The 18,296-nt window shown below is 44.8% G+C and overlaps 1 non-coding gene and 1 pseudogene across 1 annotated transcript; both read left to right on the top strand.

The window, feature by feature from the left end:
* The first annotated feature begins 8,964 nt into the window (after positions 1-8,964).
* On the top strand, positions 8,965-9,151 carry LOC136574148 (U2 spliceosomal RNA). Its single transcript, XR_010786264.1, has one exon. It is a non-coding gene; the product is annotated as a U2 spliceosomal RNA (small nuclear RNA).
* Positions 9,152-16,910: 7,759 nt separating this feature from the next.
* Positions 16,911-17,119, top strand: LOC136574157 (U2 spliceosomal RNA; annotated as a pseudogene).
* Positions 17,120-18,296: the final 1,177 nt, after the last annotated feature.

The raw sequence follows: 18,296 nt of genomic DNA, 5'->3' as shown, positions 1-18,296 counted from the left end.
AAGGGAAAAGAAACCATCTTCTGTTCCAAAGTACAACACCTAGAGGAGAACGAGACCTGCTCCAGGTACTTCTTCAAGAAGATACGAGACAAGCGCACAGTCCTCGATGATCTCGGTGGCACCAAGGACATACAGGGTATTTTAAAGAAAGTGTATGAGTTTTATGCGGATCTTTTTAATACAAAAACTGTTGACAGTGATTTTATGAACGACTTGTTGAAGGAGATCACTGACGTTTTAGATCCTGGTTCTCGTGAGATTTTATTACGGGACATCACAGAACAGGAGATTTTAGACACTATCAAAAGTTTTAAACCAGGGGGGGCGTGGCCTGGAAGGAGAGCTAGATGGTCGCATCCTAATACAGCTCTCCTGATAACCTGTATAGCGACGGCAGAAGCAACTAAAAAAAATCAGCTAAAAGCTTCTATATCCACTTCTGAAGGAGAACACCCTGCAGCATGCCTAGGAGGGGGAAAAAGCTGTCTCCGAAAAAACTGACAGACTTTTACGCCACAAGAAGCCGGGGAGAAGAGGCCAAAGATGGCGACCCTGCATTCCCGCGCTTGGTGAGAGGGGGGGGGAGCATCCAGATGAGACACAAAGACCCGCTGGGGGAGATCCAAGAGGTAACGGAGGACGAAACCTCCCTCAACTCCCTACAAAAAGGAGAATTCTCCCCTCCACCTCCCCGAGGACATCATCGCTGAAGCTGAACAGCGGAGACAGTACAGCTGTCAGTTTGAGCGGAGGACTGAGAGACCCCCCCCCCCCCCCCGCCTCTGCTGACACTGGCTCCCTGCAGAGCATTTCTACTGCTCTCACTGAAGCCCGCTCTGTCAAAGGTCACAGAGCTTCCCCCGCTGCCTCAGGCTCTCCTGCGAGACCTCCATCGGCACTTCTGACTGAGAGGGAGAGCGGAGGCTGGAACCACGCTCTCCGCAGCTCCCCCGGCATGATGGAGACTGCAGAGGAACTGTCACTCACATCGCCCGACACAAGCGCCGCTGCTAAGCCGGTCTGGGCATAAACAGAACAGGTGGGTGAAGTAATCCTCCCACAATCTTCCCCTCCAACTAGCCTTCCTGACCAGCCTGTCGACGGGGAGAGCCCACAGAGGTGTCATTCTCCAGCCTCTCAGACATATCAGATATATGATTATGGGGAGACCAGTCACAATCAATAATAAGACTTCTTCAGAGACAAGAGCTGAAGTCCTAACGAAAACAGGGGATACACCCCAAAACACCAGAAATGATGTTCCACACCTGTCCAACAGTTTCAAGGGGAATAAGATCACAATGGATCCCAAAAACCCATGAATCTCTCCCCGCATAACGCCTGCCAATAAGCAACCGGCCGGCATTAATCATTCAGACCAGACTCGCACGACTCCAAATACCTCCTCAGTTGACCCAGCGGCAACAACCGGCAAGAGAGGCATTCAATACTCCCAGCCTAATCCAGGAGGAATGGAACATAATCAAACTCCTCTAGTCCGCAAAAACAGCGAGCTCGCTACTCATCTAACCCCGACCAAACAACTGAACCACGCTGCTTCGGAGAAGTTTATGAAAGAAGCAATGCTGGCGCTTCACACATCAATACAAAAAGATATCGCTAATAGCGTGGCAGGCATAAATGCAACTGTGGAAGAATTAGAAGAAAGAGTGGACCATGCAGAGCGTAAAATGGGAGAATTTGCAGAAGCCCACAACTCATTAGTGGACTCTCACAATAACCTGGAAGAGGAGGTGGAATTCCTGCGAAACAAATTAGCGGACATAGAGGACAGAAACCGCCGAAACAATATAAAATTTAGAGGCATCCCCGAAACGACACCCCCATCTGAACTCACCGAATTTCTGAAGAACCTAATTCGGGCGATTATCCCACAATGCTCAGCTTCGGATCTCATAATAGACCGGGCCCACAGACTACTAAGAGCTTAGTCTGTCTCGCTATCCTACCCTCGGGATACAATTGCCCGGATACATTTTTTCCATATTAAAGAGCAACTTATGCGAGCTTCCAGACAACTTCCCTCACTTCCAGCTCCTTACCAGAACATCTCACTCTACGCTGACCTCTCCCAAGCTACAATATCAGCAAGGAAGAAATTATCCCCCATTACCTCTGCTTTACGCAACCACGACATTAGATACAAGTGGGGCTTTCCAACCAAAATTATCGTCAAAGAACGGGAGAACCCATGCACTTACCACTCTGGATAAAGGCCTGGAACTCCTAGAGAAATGGAACATCCGTTGCCCAAAACTGCAGGATCAGAACCCGAGCAAGAGAAACAACTCTTCCCCCAAGATTGCACAGGAGTGGAGAGATGCAACTTAGAATGCATGCGTTGCTGATATCCGGCACTTCAAGGACAGGTTATGTCACAATTCTTTTCTTTTTTTTTTCTGCGAACTTTCCCCAAGTTTGCGCAGTCTGACTCACTGCACGACTATGTTTACGTTTATTCTTACATTGTTCCAAATGTCTGTTTCCCCTTATAAGGTACCTAGTTATCTGTTGCTCACAATATGCGTACTATTGCTAATCTTTTACAGTATCTGTTATACAAAATGGCTGTTAAACTATGGTTTCCTTAGCGGCAAACCACCACATCCCAGATGGCTCTAAAGGTTATGTCACTCAACGCAAAGGGCTTGAATAGCCCATTTAAAAGATCTCTTTTGTGGAGAGAAATTAAAAGGTCCAAAGCGGAGGTGGTTTGCGTCCAGGAAACCCACGTTCAAAAAGGAGACCACACCAGACTATCCAATAGGGATTTTTTATGCGAATGGCCCAAAGAAAAAAGCGGGAGTCCTTATTGCAATTAAAAAACGGTCACTTTCCAGCTACAGAAAGGGCTCCTGGATGAAAGGGGTAGATATGTCGCTTTAGTATGTTCAATCAACAACGTGACCTTCACTATAGTGAATGTTTACGCCCCCAATACTGCACAACTTACCTTTCTAAACGCTTTGATTAAACAGATCTCCCACATAATTAAAGGCAAGCTCCTCATATGCGGGGACTTCAATATCATTCATACCCCAGATTTGGACTCAACATCAAAAAGCGACAGAGCTCCCCCTCATCTTTATGAGTGGCTACGGAAAGAAGACCTTTATGATGTGTGGAGATGCAAACATGCATCAGAGAGGGATTATACATTTTTCTCCCATAGACACAACACTTACTCCCGCATCAATATGTTTCTAACAACAAAATGGCTCTTGCCGATGGTAACAGAGTGTGAGGTGGGGGACATCACTTGGTCGGACCATGCCCCGATCTCCTTGACCCTTCGCCTAACCCACTCGCCCTCAAATGCCTTCATCTGGAGGAATAACACTTATGTTATGTCTCTTAAAAACAACACCACCACTTTGGAAAAAAGGCTCACTGAATTCTTTGCCCTAAACTCTCACCCCTCTATCAGCCCTTCCACGTTATGGAATACCCATAAGGCATTCGCAAGAGGCCTTCTAATTCAGCAGTCGGCATACTACAATAAGCAACGCAACTCAATCACAATTGACTTATTAACAAAGGTCTCCACCCTAGCTGCAACCCACAAAGCAGACCCTTCCCTAGAAAACCTAATCCCTTTAAAGAAAGCAAGAACGGAACTGCAAGCCCACCTCGCACTAGATCATGAGAAGCACATAAATAGACTCAAACTGCAACATTATCACTCACACAACAAAGCAAGCAAACTAATGGCCAACAGAGTCAAAGCGACTAAAGCAGATTCGAGAATTCCCTACCTAATTTCCCAGACAACAAATAGCAAGATTTTCAGCCCTCAAGAAATCGCTGACAAATTTAGCAATTACTATAAATCACTTTACAACTTAAACCACAATAAAGATACCCCCCAACCTAATGAGGATTTAATCGACGATTTTCTATTCACATTATCGCTCCCATCCCTCTCGCAAAAACAAACGCAAGAGCTATGTTTACCCATCACACTACAAGAAATAGAACACACTATCCGCTCACTTAAACCAGGCAAATCCCCAGGCCCCGATGGATTCTCGAATGAATATCTTAAACTATTTTCTCATACGCTGCTCCCACATATATGCGACTTCTTTAATCATATAACATCAACAGGAAAAATTCCCTCAGAAAACCTTAAAGCAACTATTGTTACCATCCCCAAGGAGGGCAAACCCCCCGAATCTACAAGCAACTACCGACCCATCTCTCTCCTCAATTCTGACATCAAACTCTATGCAAAAATAATAGCCAACCGACTATTCCCTATTCTTCCCCAACTCATTAAAAACGACCAGGTGGGTTTCACGAGAGGACGCCAAGCCCCAGACGGTACAAGACGTCTGATCAATCTCATAGCTAAGGCCAGCGCCACACGAATGCCTTCTCTGCTCCTAGCCCTGGATGCAGAGAAGGCATTTGACAGAGTGCACTGGGGGTACATGCGCCGCGTTCTGGAAAGATTTGGCTTTTCTGGATCGATTCTTTCGGCCGTAACTGCCCTTTATACTGTTCCATCAGCCTCTGTCTTAACAAATGGAGTCCTGTCCAAACCATTCCAAATCACCAATGGCACACGCCAAGGCTGTCCACTATCCCAACTCGTATTCACAATGATGATGGAACCACTGGCGGAGACAGTAAGATCCAACCTAAATATCGAAGGCATCCCCATAGGAACATGCACGCACAAAATTAACCTATTTGCCGATGACGTAATACTATCAAACCCAAAAGCCTCACTCCCTCATGTGGTGTCTACTCTCCAACATTTTAGTGCTGTCTCCTATTATAAAGTAAACGCCACTAAATCGCAAATGATGGGCATTAACTTACCCAAAACAGAGGAAAAATCCCTAAGATCTTCATTTTCCTTCCAGTGGTGTCCTTCCTCGCTGCCCTACTTGGGTATACTACTAACTCCCTCAGTTGATAACCTCCTCTCAACAAATTTCCCCCCGCTTAAAACGCGGTTACAAAAAGAACTAGACCGCCTGGCCAAATTCGAGCCTAGCTGGATGGGCAGAGTGATACTATATAAAATGCTTATCCTCCCCCGCATTCTGTACCTTCTTAGGACCATTGCTGTGCCCATTCCGAACTCTGTATTCCTAACATTTCAACAACAAATGAATGGATTCATATGGGGAGGAGCGAAACCCAGAGTGGCACTCTCTATTCTAAATAGACCCTTAAAATTCGGAGGCATGGGTCTCCCCAACCTCGGAAACTATCATAATGCTTTCCTGATCGACCAGAGTACACAATGGCTTAAGACGGAGGCGAACAAAAGATGGACCTCCATTGAATCAAATCTGTCAGGCATAACCAACTGGAAAGCATACCTACTTGCAAATTCAATACACCCTCAGGAAACCTCGCAACTCCCTCCCTCAGTGAGAGCCACACTACAAGCTGGGAACGCACTAAGCCAGGGACCAAACTTGGAGACAAACCTAGCAACCAAAATCTCACTCCCCCTGCTCACTCTAAAGTTCCTAATCCCCGACCTCTCCTTAACTAACTGTCCACATAAAGAAACAATGAACTTGTATCAGGGGAACACCTTGCTCCCCTTTCCCCAGCTGCAAGAAAAATATACAGTTCCATCTTCGGAACACTACAATTACCTATGTATTTGCAATCTCTTGAGAACTAATAAGCTCACCTCCACAACGCTACCTAATCCGCTAAACGACCTATTAAACGCAAATATATTATCACAGAAAAAACTTTCTAAACCTATCTACATCTGCCTTTCCGGAACAAAATCCTTTAAGAAAACGGTCAATTTCCTAAATTGGGAAAAAGACTTGAACAAAAAATTCTCACAGGAAATATGGTGTGAGGCCCTGAAATGGGCTCATAAATCCTCCTCATGTGCCTCTCATTCGGAACAGTACCAGAAACTTCTGACCAGATGGTACTGCTCTCCACTGAGGCTGTCGCAAATGAAAAAGGAGATTTCTCCTCTCTGCTGGAGAGGATGTGGAGGAACTGGATCATTACTTCATATATTCTGGTCATGCCCCCATATACTCCACTTTTGGGACAAAGTTTCAAAATGCATCTCTAACTTAGCCCCCTCTTTGAAGAAGCTTGCTCCCGAACTAGCCCTGCTCCTACTGGGCATAGGAAACATACCTAAGAATCATAGAGTAGTGGTGTGCCATATACTCCACACCGCACGAACACTGATAGCAAAAAATTGGAGAACCAAAAATACTCCCTCCATAGAGGAAATGCAAAACATTGTCTCACTAAATTGTGTTCATGAGAAGCTGATCACTCTCCAAAAGGATACTTTACCTCAGTTTCGGAAAGATTGGACAGCTTGGATCCAGAGAACAAATATGCCGTCAGGGTTTGACTAGCTGCCCACATGCCCACCTTTAGAGCAAATCCAAAGCCAAATAAGTCCTCACCTCTTCCCAAATGTGATCCCACCAATAAGGCACTCATGGAAACCGCTAAACTCAATCCATTTAAGTCTATGTTTGTTGACAGACAGCTAAAATTAACAAGTTTAAGGTACCTTAGAGTTAAGGTTTGTTTTACTTCCCTTCGGACTTCCCCATTTACCCCCCTCCCTTCTTTCCTTCAGCCTCCCTATCCTCCTCCACTTATGAAAAATGTAACATACATTGTTTAAAACCAACACTGCATACTTGAAAATTTTGCTGTATAAGCTGTATGTATCGGAAATTCCAATAAAAACTTACTGTTTAAAAAAAAAAAAAAAGTTTTAAACCAGGTAAGGTGCCTGGCCCTGATGGTATACCCATAGAGTTTTATGTCACCTTTTTTGGTATTTTTAAGGATGATCTTTTCTCCCTTATTACTGAAGTTTTTATATCTAAAGCCCTCCCGGGGTCCTGGAAGAAGGGTGACATGTCTCTCCTGTACAAAAAAGGAGGCAAGACCGACATCAAAAACTGGAGACCGATCACCCTTCTGAACAGTGACTACAAGATAATGGCCAAAATATGCGCAAATAGACTAAAGACTGTAGCAAGCAAAATTGTACACCCCAACCAGGTCTGTGGGGTGCCCGGGAGGGCTATATGGGAGAATCTTAACCTCTTAAAAGATTGTATCAGTGATACAAAGTCCAGGAACGGGAAAATGGCCATTTTAACTATAGATTTCGAAAAAGCCTTTGACCGGATGTCACATTTTTATCTTTTTAAGGTTTTAGAGAGAATGGGTATACCGGAAGGTTTTTTATTGTCTTTAAAAGCGTTTTACAACAACTGCACGAGTAGAATTTTAGTCAACGGTTTTAGGACACAGGAAGTACTTTTAAACTCCGGGGTGAAGCAGGGGTGTCCCTTGTCCCCACTACTTTTTATCTGCGCACTAGAGCCTCTTTTATGTACAATCAGACGGGACAAGCTGATCGGGGGGGGGGGGGAGGGGGGGGGAATCAAGGCTAAAGTAGTGGGGTACATGGACGATGTGGCAATTCTTGGAAGGGACACCCTGTCGATCCAGAAGGCTGTAAGACAGATTGAGTTTTATTGCTGCGCCTCGGGTTTTAAGGTCAATTTTAACAAAAGTAGTATTTTAAACATCGGGGACCTCCCCTTGTCAGATGTCCCCATTCCTGTGTCCGACTTGGTGCAGATTTTAGGTGTCTCCTTCAACGAGGATAACAGAGGTCTTAACAGCTGGGACTTGGTGGCACAAAAAAATCAATAAGAAAATCTGTATTTGGAGCATGCGGCAGCTGACCATGGAGGGGAAGGTTTTAATCACCAAATCCGTGATTTTACCCATTTTATTGTATCTAAGCTTAGTGTTTCCCCCTCCTGGCAGAGTTTTTAACAAAATTGTAAAAGCATGCTTCACATTTTTATGGAACTCCAAAATGGAAAAATTAAGCAGGGAAATAGTGATGAAGCCAAAGATAATGGGCGGAAAAGATTTCCCTGATTTTAAAGCCTTTTTATACACGAAGTATTTTAGTTTGTGTATTGGTGCTCTTTTTAAAAACCACTACTGGTCTTATTTTTTACGGTACAATACTGGATATTTTATGAGGAGGAACGGATGGTTTAAAACAGTTTTAAATTCCCCTTATTCTTTTAATCTGTCCCATGAATATAAGATTTTAGAAAAAATAGCCATTTTATATGATTTTACTGGGAAAAGCCCACAAGTTTTAATGAACAGTAAAATTATTTTAAAGAATATTAAAGAAAGTGGTTTTTATGTGCAAGTAAGCAATTTTAACGAAAAGAAAAGCAAAGAGACCTGGACAATGGTTAACCACTATATTTTTAATTCACAGAAAGATCTGGCCTGGAGCTGCGTCCATGACTGTCTTCCATGTCGGGCATTCCAGCATCGTAGAGGTTTGACCAACACTGCCGCATGCCCAAGACCCGGATGTGGAGAAGACGAGACGACGATCCATCTGTTATGGACTTGTTTCATTGCCGAGAGAGTTTGGACCAAGATTTTACCGCTAATGATAAAAATAACCGGAATAAAGAGACTTACGCTGGACGCTGTTTTATATGGATGTCTGGAATGCCCCACACAGACTCAGAGAATTATGGCATGGAAGATGGTCAACTCTATGGAAGGCAGCTCTATGGAAGGCCAGGAACATTTTAGTTTTTAAACACGAGATTTTATCTGTGAAGGACATTTTATCCATCAGTCTTAATGAGATGCACCAATACTACATAGTGGATAGGAAACATTTTCCAATTTTAGCAAGGAAATGACTTATCAGAGTGGAGTTCCATAATATGATGTCACCAAGTGCCCTTTTTATGTGAATTTTAAGCTGTTTTTGAATGGTTTTTACAACGTGTATTATATGTAGACAAATGTTTTAAGTGGTATGTTTTAAATATGATATTAAATGTGTTTTTAATGTACTATGGACAAACATTTTAAGAAAATGTCGATGTAAATATATGTTGTGTAAATAAAAACACCCCCCCTTGTGGAGGGTTTGTCAACTTAAAAAAAAATCTGTTCTTATCAGTTTAATATCTGATACGTCCCCTATCTGGGGACCATAATTAAATGGATTTTTAGAACAGGGAGCTGGAAAAAGAGCTTGCTCTGTCCACTCTGCGCATTGACCTGGTATTGCAGTACCTCCAGGACCAATGCACCCCCTTTCTTATTTCAGTATTCAAAAACAGAAACGACGAGCAAGAGGTGCAGCGCAGCTGCGGCTGCTAACAACCAAGCACTTTGATTGACACTCAGCCCGTCTGCTGCCGTGGAGCTCGCAACATTGTATCCACTGAGCAGCTGTGTCTCCCAGAGTGTGCACAGCACAGGTACAACTGGAAGCAAAACAACACACACCAGTTTATATGGCAGCCTGTGTCTGTATGCGCCACATATTCGGGTCATGGGTGTATGTGCAGGGGGTGCGGTCGCACCTGGGGCCCCGAGCCCTAGGGGGCCCATAAAGTCTCTCTTCCCCACATTGTAAACCAATGCTATCAATGAAGCTTTATAGTTTGGGGGCCCAGTCCCAGACTTCGTACTGGGCCCCCGCAGCAGCTTCAAGTTACACCTCCGGATCAGGATAATGCTAGGCCATTCCAACCAGCCTGTGTGAGTGACCTGCATGCAGTCGCTGGTAGTCGAAAAGCAGCCACCCGGCCGGCCCCGGATGCGCGCTTCAGAGTGGACAGACAGCAGCTGACCCCCAATCACACAGGCCAGAGGCTTGCTATGCAGCACGGAATACCTCATTGGACTGCAGCACTCCACGCGGGCTGAGATACACGCTCCACGTGGGATGGGCAGTATTTCGTTCATGAAGATCCAGGCCAATGCTTAGAGATAGAGCAACACTGAGGGGGAATAAAACTCCAACGAACGCACGTCTACTTTAAAAGGATGTATTGCTTTATTCAATGCATGGACACAAACAGTTCAACCGCTCGATAAAGACCGCAGTCAATACATTAAAGAAAGAAATGTGTCTGTTTAATGTAAACTTGCATGGAGCTCGTTTGTCAGCCACTGACTGACTGAATGCTGCTGCTGCCACCGCCGCTGCTGCATGTCTGAAACGTGGTCTAACGTTACATGCACCAGCAGGGATAAGGCCTTGCCTATAAGCATTCCCCAGCTGGCAAAAACGGAACCTCCCTGCCTATTCCTCACCATGGAAGAACGGAACCTACCTTTTGTAGAAAAATAATTTTAAAAAAGCCACAGCAGCAGCCAACTAGATTTTGGTAGGCCGCTGTCTCCCCCTTGTGTGCTGCATTGAAAATGCACTCCGCTAAAAATAACAATGATCCACGAAATAGAGCGTATGGAGAGGATGAGGCTTCGAGATGACCCGTCAGGCTATGATAAATTTTATCACACCTGGGCGATATGGATAGACGCCCAGAGCTCACCCCTATTTACTGGATGGTTACAGACAGGGACATGTGAGTAACACGTTTAAACCACAATCGTTAAGAGAAACAACCATCCTGGAGCCCCCCCCCCCTTTTTGTTTTATTTTCTCTTTCTCCCGTGTCATAGATACCTACCCTCCCTTACCGCTCCCCCCCCCCCTTACCCTCCCCTCATTCCCCTGTTTGTGGACCTTATAAAATATCACAGACAAACATGATATAGTTCAACTCGAAATTGATTTATTAAGTTTCATTGTCAAAGTTATTTTTACATTGCTTTGAGATAAGGCAAAAGTTCCCCCCCCCCCCCCCCCCCCTCCATGAAACCAATAAAACCTATATTGAATAAAATAAAAATGATGCAGTTAGTTCTGCAGCTTCTTGGAGGAGATAAGACCATCTCCCATCTCCCAGCTGCAGCAGAGACTGACTAAAATGGCTGCCAAGCCCGGTATTTCTGCTTCTAAATTGATGACCTCACAAGGGAGTGACATCAGCCTGTAGAACACCTGGCTCATGACATCACAGTGGAGTGACATCAGCCTGTAGAACACCTGGCTCATTTGCATACAGTGTGTGTGTGTATGTATGTGAGTCTATCTGTCTGTCTATCTTTATTATGTAGGATATGGATTATTTCTGAATTATAGATTTTGTAGATGTAGATTAAAGATAGATTTAAGATTGTTTATTTTTATATATGTATGTAAATAAATATAAAATCTGTAGTTATGTATGTATGGCGGGGAAAAAAGGCCTGCTGTATGTTTGTTTTTAAGTTCTTCGGATGACCATGGCGCTCTATTCTCCTTACTAGGGTCTACTAATGCCAGCCCAGGAGAAGGCAATAAAGCCCTATGGGGCCGAAGCCAATTTCCCTCATTTTGGGTAAAAAGTTTCCATCCGTCCCCACTCGAAATGCGGCCAGCCGAAGAGATCTCTCAAACCGACCGGCCGCCGCACCTTCAGAGACAAACTAGTGCTTGCTTCTAGTGTCATCGCCGGCTTAACCATCCTGTGTAGGGAGCTGACGAGTCCTGCAGCAGCAGCAGCTGGCTCTGCAAGCCTAGGATGCATGAGCACGGTGCAAGAGGAAGGACTGAGGGTGTGAGGCTGGGCGCGGTTGAGAAGGTGTGGGGCGGGGCTATGCAAAGTTTTACAACCCTTCCAGCTGCCTGGGTGCATTGTGGGTGCGCCCGGAGTGTCGGCTGAGCGTGTTGCCTCAAGCCTTGGAAGTGGAGTTGGGCGGGCCGGGCTGCAGGTGAAACCTATTTCGGGTTATCGCTTCTCGGCCTTTCGGCTAAGTTCAAGTGCACTTGTGCAGGAGACCTTTGCCAGAGGGTATCTCGGGTGCCCCTCTCCTCGGCCTGGCGGGATCGCCCACTTCGGTGGGCTAAACCTGCCTGCTGCTATTGCGGAGAGGGCCTAGTCCTAGAGATAACAAGTCGCTATCCCCCTTGCCCGCTTGGCCCTTGGGTCAAGTTGAGGAAAATTACAACAGCGGTGTTGTAAAGCGGAAAAAAAAAAAAAAAAGGAGTCATGGGTACGGACCCAGACTCCATACCGGCCTATGCCCGGATTCAAAATACTATAAGAATTATTTTTACCGATGAAGCGGCGGGTACACGTGGCCTGCGTTATGTGGTGGAGAACGTGCTCATGGGAGTATTCAACATACAAAAACGAGAGATACTGGCGATACAGGACTACCCCAAGCGTAGGACCTATGACGTTACCTTTACCCAGAAAGGTATTTTCAGTGATTTGATTAATGCGATTCCTACAAAACAAGATGCACGGCTTGAGGGTGTCCAGCTGGTTGAGAACGTCCTAGATGTGACCAAGCTTGTGATTAAAATGTATTCTCCCTACGCTGACTTGAAGAAAGTAGAAGCATTCCTAAGTGGATACTTCAAATCAGTAAAGTGTATGGGAAAGATTATGAATGAGCTTGGTATTTGGACATCTAAATGGAGATTTTAGGTCACGTGTATTAAAGACTCTGGGTGCCCAGGGGGTCTAAAACTACCGCCTGCTCGTTTTAAACTGGGTAACGTGAGTGGCGACCTCTATTTTGCGGGAATGCCAGCCTACTGCCGCAGGTGTAGAAAATATGGCCATGAGAAAGACAGTTGCGGCGTGACCTGCAGGAATTGTGGTGGCTCAGAGCATGAGACCAACCAGTGTCCTATGGCGAAAAAATGCGATACATGCGGCAGAGTTGGTCATCTTTTTTTTGAGTGTCGTCATAGGGCACGAAATACGGAGCAGCGAGGGCAGCCAAGGAAGCCAGCAGACCAAACCGCACCCCCCCAAGGAGAGGAACCGGAGGACATGGATACCACCAGCAGACCCCCCCAAAATGAGGAAGGTACAGCAAAAGAGCAGCGGCGTAGCAAGAGGAGGGCTGCGGATCGGCCGATGGCCTCCCACCCCCAGGTCCCTGGGACAGAGGAGAGTACAAATGAAGCCGGTCCCAGTCCGCAGGAGACGCCGGCTGCGAGGGTACCCGAGGCAGAAGACCCCGGGGGAAGCACGGCAGCCACAAAAAGGCGAAAAAGCTCGAAGGCCACCTTGTACTCGGAGGTGGTACGGGGGGGACCTAAGGAAGTACCTGCAGACGCAGCGAAACCGGACGGTCCCCCTAAGGTGCCAGCCACCAGTGCCCCTTCCCGCCAGGCGGGGGAGGCGGGGGCAACCTCCGAGGCAGTGACCAAGAGCGAAGTACCCACCCCTACAGAGGGGAAAACCGAGCACCATGAAGCCGACTTGCCGACCCCTGGGGTGGGCACACTTCCTATGTCGTCCATCTGGGACCTATCAGACATTCCTGCCTTGGGTGTCCTGGGGGGCCAGCTGAGTGATGGCAGTTCCTCTCCAGTATCATCCCTGTTCACAGTGGATTCGGATGCGGGGGGGTATGAGAGCTCCAGCGGGGTCTCTGGTATTGCCGGAGAGTGTGGTTTTTAAGTTGAGCACCGTGGGCATATACGATACCGTCCTTCTACCCACTCAATGATGGCGGACCTTTCCTGTCTCACTTTCAACGTAAGAAGCCTCGAGACCAAAGTGAGATGGGCTGCCCTGTTCCACTTCCTTACCATTTTTGCTGCTTCCGTGTTCTTCCTGCAGGAATGCGGCATCCCGCACAAATCCCAATATAAGAAGTATGAAAAAGATTGGGTGCACGGTCCATCACTCTGGTCTGGATCTAACGAGTCCAGATCAGCAGGGGTCGCCATTCTTTTTAAAGGGAACGTTTTTATTGAAAATTTTTATGAAATTTTACCAGGCAGAATTTTATTGGTCAGAGTTTTATTAAATGGTATTAGATGGCAGTTTTTAAATTTTTATGGTTCTCCAGAAAAGAAGGTGAGAGCAGAAATGTTGGAGATTTTACCCCTTTTTATCAACAGTTCTTATCCCCTTGTTTTAGCGGGTGATTTTAATTGTGTTTTAAGGGGGGAACGCCGGTTCTCTAACTCCGTAAGCAGGAACTACGATAAAACTGCCAACATGCTGAAGAACATTGTATCAGATCACCTGCTTATGGATGTTTTTAAGAAATGTAATCCACTTTTACCTGAAGAGGCCGGCGTGACCTGGAGCAACACCACCTGCAGCTCCAGGATCGATTTTATCTTCTGCTCTCACCAGGTACAACCTTTTAGATCTGATGTTTTTACTAATACCTTCTCTGACCACAAGGTTTTATTTTTTAAAGCAAACCTTGAAGAACGAAGGAGAACCAGTAATGCCTGGAAGATGAACGTGTCCCTTCTACAAGATCCGCAGGTTTTATCTGATTTTATTACCTTTTTTAAAGAGTGCAGACGGGTAAGAGATCCCAACATTCCCACCAGCCAGTGGTGGGAAAAGATGAAAATTAAGATTAGGACTATTATCAGGGTTGGGATCTCTAAAGCCAAAGAGAAACGGGCCTTTTATTCTAATTTAAATACCCGTCTGCAGACCCTGTACAAGATGAGAGAGCATGATATTGATGTGACTAGAGAGATTTTAGATGTAAAGAAAGACATTGCCAAATGCCTGGAGCAGAAGGGTAAAGAAATCATATTCCGTTCTAGAATGAAACACCTCGAAGAAAACGAAACCTGCTCCAGGTATTTTTTTAAGAAAATCACAGATAAAAAATGTGTTTTAAATGAACTGGACGGAGTCACAGATGTACAGGGTCTTTTAGGAAAGGTACATGGTTTTTATGCGGATCTTTTTAGCACCAAGAGTGTGGATGTAAGTTTTATGGAGGACTCAGAGGAGATCACGGATGTTTTAGACCCTGCCTCACAGAGTTTTTTATTGCGTGATATCTCGGAGCAGGAGATTTTAGATACCATCCGTAGTTTTAAACCAGGCAAGGTGCCTGGTCCGGACGGTATACCCATCGAGTTTTATGTTACGTTTTATGGGATTTTAAAAGAGGATTTTTATTCTCTTTTTAGTGAAATTTTTAACTCCAAGAGCCTCCCAGGGTCGTGGAGGAAGGGTGAGGTGTCTCTGTTGTACAAGAAAGGAGACAAGACTGATATAAAAAACTGGAGACCCATCACCCTTCTAAACTCCGACTACAAAATCATGGCCAAAATCTGCGCTAACAGACTGAAACAGATAATTCACAAAATAATACATCAAAATCAAGTCTGTGGCGTCCCTGGGAGGGCGATTCACGATAATCTCAACCTTTTAAAAGACTGCATTAGCGACACCAAGTCAAGGCATGGTAAAATTGCCATTTTATCTATAGACTTTCAGAAGGCCTTTGACAGTGTGTCGCACTTTTATCTTTTTAAGGTTTTAGAGAAGATGGGTATACCAGAAGGCTTTTTATTGCCCTTAAGAGCCTTTTATGAAAACTGCACGAGTAAGATTTTAGTAAACGGTTTTAACACGCAGGATATCCTTTTAAAATCCGGGGTGAAGCAGGGGTGTCCCTTGTCCCCACTACTTTTTATTTGTGCACTGGAGCCTCTTTTATGCACATTAAGAGCCGATAAGCAGATCCGAGGAACCCCCCTACCGGGTGGGGGGGTATCGAGGCTAAAGTAGTAGGGTACATGGATGATGTCGCGGTGCTCTGCAGGGACACCCTCTCAATTCAAAAGACTTTAAAGCACATTCAGTATTTTTGCTGCTCCACCGGTTTTAAAGTGAATTTTAATAAAAGCAACATTTTAAATATTGGAGACATGCTTTTAACGGACATTCCTTTACCTGTTTCTGAATCAGTGCAGATTTTAGGTGTCTCCTTTAATGAGTCCAACAACGGTTTTACCAGTTGGGACTTGGTGGCACAAAAAATAAATCAAAAACTGTGTATGTGGAGCATGCGGCAGCTGACGCTGGAGGGGAAGGTTTTAATAACAAAGATGATTATTTTACCCATTCTATTATACCTCAGTCTGGTGTTTCCCCCTCCAGACCGGCTGCTAAAGAAGATCACAAAGGCATGCTTCACCTTCTTATGGAACTCCAAAATGGAAAAACTTAGGAGAGAGATAGTTTTAAAACCCAAAGCCATGGGGGGGGGGGGGGGGGGGGAAGGATTTCTCTGATTTGAGAGCTTTTCTTTTAACTAAGTTTTTTAGCATGTGTCTTAGCGCTGTTTTTAAGAATCACTACTGGTCTTACTTCATACGTTTTAACACAGATTATTTTATGCGGAGACATGGGTGGTTTTCCACAGTTTTAAATTCCCCCTACTCTTTTAACCTAGCAGAAGACTATAAGATTTTAGCAAAGGTAGTGATTTTATATGATTTTAGCGATAAGACGGTACAATATCTTTTAAACAGTAAAAAAATGTATAAAGATATTAAGGAAAGTAGTTTTATGGCGCCTGCAGGGAATTTTAACGAAGAGAGAACCAAGCAAATCTGGAGGATGGTTAACGACAACTCTTTTTAATTCTCAGAAGGACCTTCCCTGGAGCTGCATTCACGAGTGTCTTCCATGCCGGGCATTCCAGCATCGAAGAGGGCTGACCAACTCTGCCGCCTGCCCAAGACCTGGATGTCGAAAGGATGAAAGTGTACAACATCTGATGTGGACCTGTTATTTTGCCAAACTCATATGGACTAAGATAAGCCCTCTTCTGATAAAAACCACCTGGATCAAAGAGCTAAAGATGGAGACCATGCTATATGGATGTCTGGAGTGCCCCACACGGACCGAGAAGATAATGGCATGGAAGACCATCAACTGCGTGAAGGCAGCTCTATGGAAGGCCCGAAACATTTTATTGTTTAAACATGAGATTTTATCAGTGCAGGACGTTTTATCCATTTGTTTTAGTGAGATGTACGATTATTTTATAATAGATAAAAAGAACTTTCCGATTTTATCCAGAAAATGGCTTTTAAGTTAGTGGAGTTCCATATTGTGATGCCACCAAGTGCCCATTTTATTTGTATGTATTTGTATTTTTAAAGAGTTTTGTTTTAGAACATTTTAGGTTTTAAAATGTTCTTAATGTTATGAAATTGTAAAATTCTTTTTGTGTCAATAAAGTCACCCCACTAGATGGGGATATTAACTCAAAAAAATCTGTGCTTATCAGTTTAATATCTGATACGTCCCCTATCTGGGGACCATATATTAAATGGATTTTTAGAACAGGGAGCTGGAAAAAGAGCTTGCTCTGTCCACTCCGCACATTGACCTGGTATTGCAGTACCTCCAGGACCGGTGCACCCCCTTTCCTACAACAGTTTCCAAAAGCAGAAAAACAAAACTGACGTGCAAGAGGTGCAGCGCAGCTGTGGCTGCTAACAATCAAGCACTTTGATTGACACTCAGCCCGTCTGCTGTGTCGTGGAGCTCGCAACATTGTATCCACTGAGCAGCTGCGTCTGCCAGAGTGTGCACAGCACAGGTACAACTGGAAGCAAAACAACACACACACACACCAGTTCATATGGCAGCCACACTCTATAGTTCGTACCTACCGCTACGCTAATAGCCAAGTTGGAAACATCGGGCAGGCACCGCGTATCCTGGCAGCCTGCGTCTGTATGCTCCACGTATTCGGGTCATGGGTGTATGTGCAGGGGGTGCGGTCGCACCTGGGGCCCGGAGCCCTAGGGGGCCCATAAAGTCTCTCTTCCCCACATTGTAAACCAATGCTATCAATGAAGCTTTATAGTGTCGGGGGTCCTTCAAGGGGGACCAAAGTGCTGATGTCGCCTAGGTCCAAATTGGTATAAGCAATTAATGAGCGCTCAGAGAAGTCACGCTGACCAAGCAGAATGTCGTCAAAATGGCTTCTGGTTTATTGAAGCAAAAACATCAAATTAAATAGACCATAGACCACTGCCCAGACAGGAGGGGCTTGTGGTCAGCAAAAAACTGCAAGGATACATTTCTTTTTAATGAGAAAGCAAAAGAAGGAGTTTTGAGACAATACAGTTTGTTAGTTTTTGGAACACAGGATGTTCTTGTTCATTAGATAAGACACAGTGAGAGACCTTGAAGACTCCTGAGAAGTCTTCTCAGGCACCTGTTTCCCTAACCAAAACACATTTTGTATTTCTTACTATTTATTCGTATTTTGATAGCCTAGCAACTAAATTAACCCTCTACATCTCCCCCATTTTGGACATGGAGTCAAGACAAGTACGACTCCTAGTCCATAAACACGTAATTCATATCGGCGCAGAAAAAGCTTTTTCAGTACATTTAGAAATACATGAGATTATAACCTTAATTGCTCTATAAATGCATAATAAAATCATCACAACTTGTAATATACTTTGTAGAATCCCCATGAACCAACCTCCTAAACCAGAAAACCAATTGGCAGGGTTCAAAGAACTAAATGTGTTACCCCACCAGCTATCTCTGATTTCTGAGTTTTCATTTGTCCATGCAAACAGT

The sequence above is a fragment of the Eleutherodactylus coqui genome, chromosome 7 (assembly GCF_035609145.1).
Source record: "Eleutherodactylus coqui strain aEleCoq1 chromosome 7, aEleCoq1.hap1, whole genome shotgun sequence".
Classification (NCBI taxonomy): domain Eukaryota; kingdom Metazoa; phylum Chordata; class Amphibia; order Anura; family Eleutherodactylidae; genus Eleutherodactylus; species Eleutherodactylus coqui.
The sequence above is the reverse complement of the archived record's forward strand: the minus strand, read 5'-3'. Positions and strand labels throughout refer to the sequence as shown.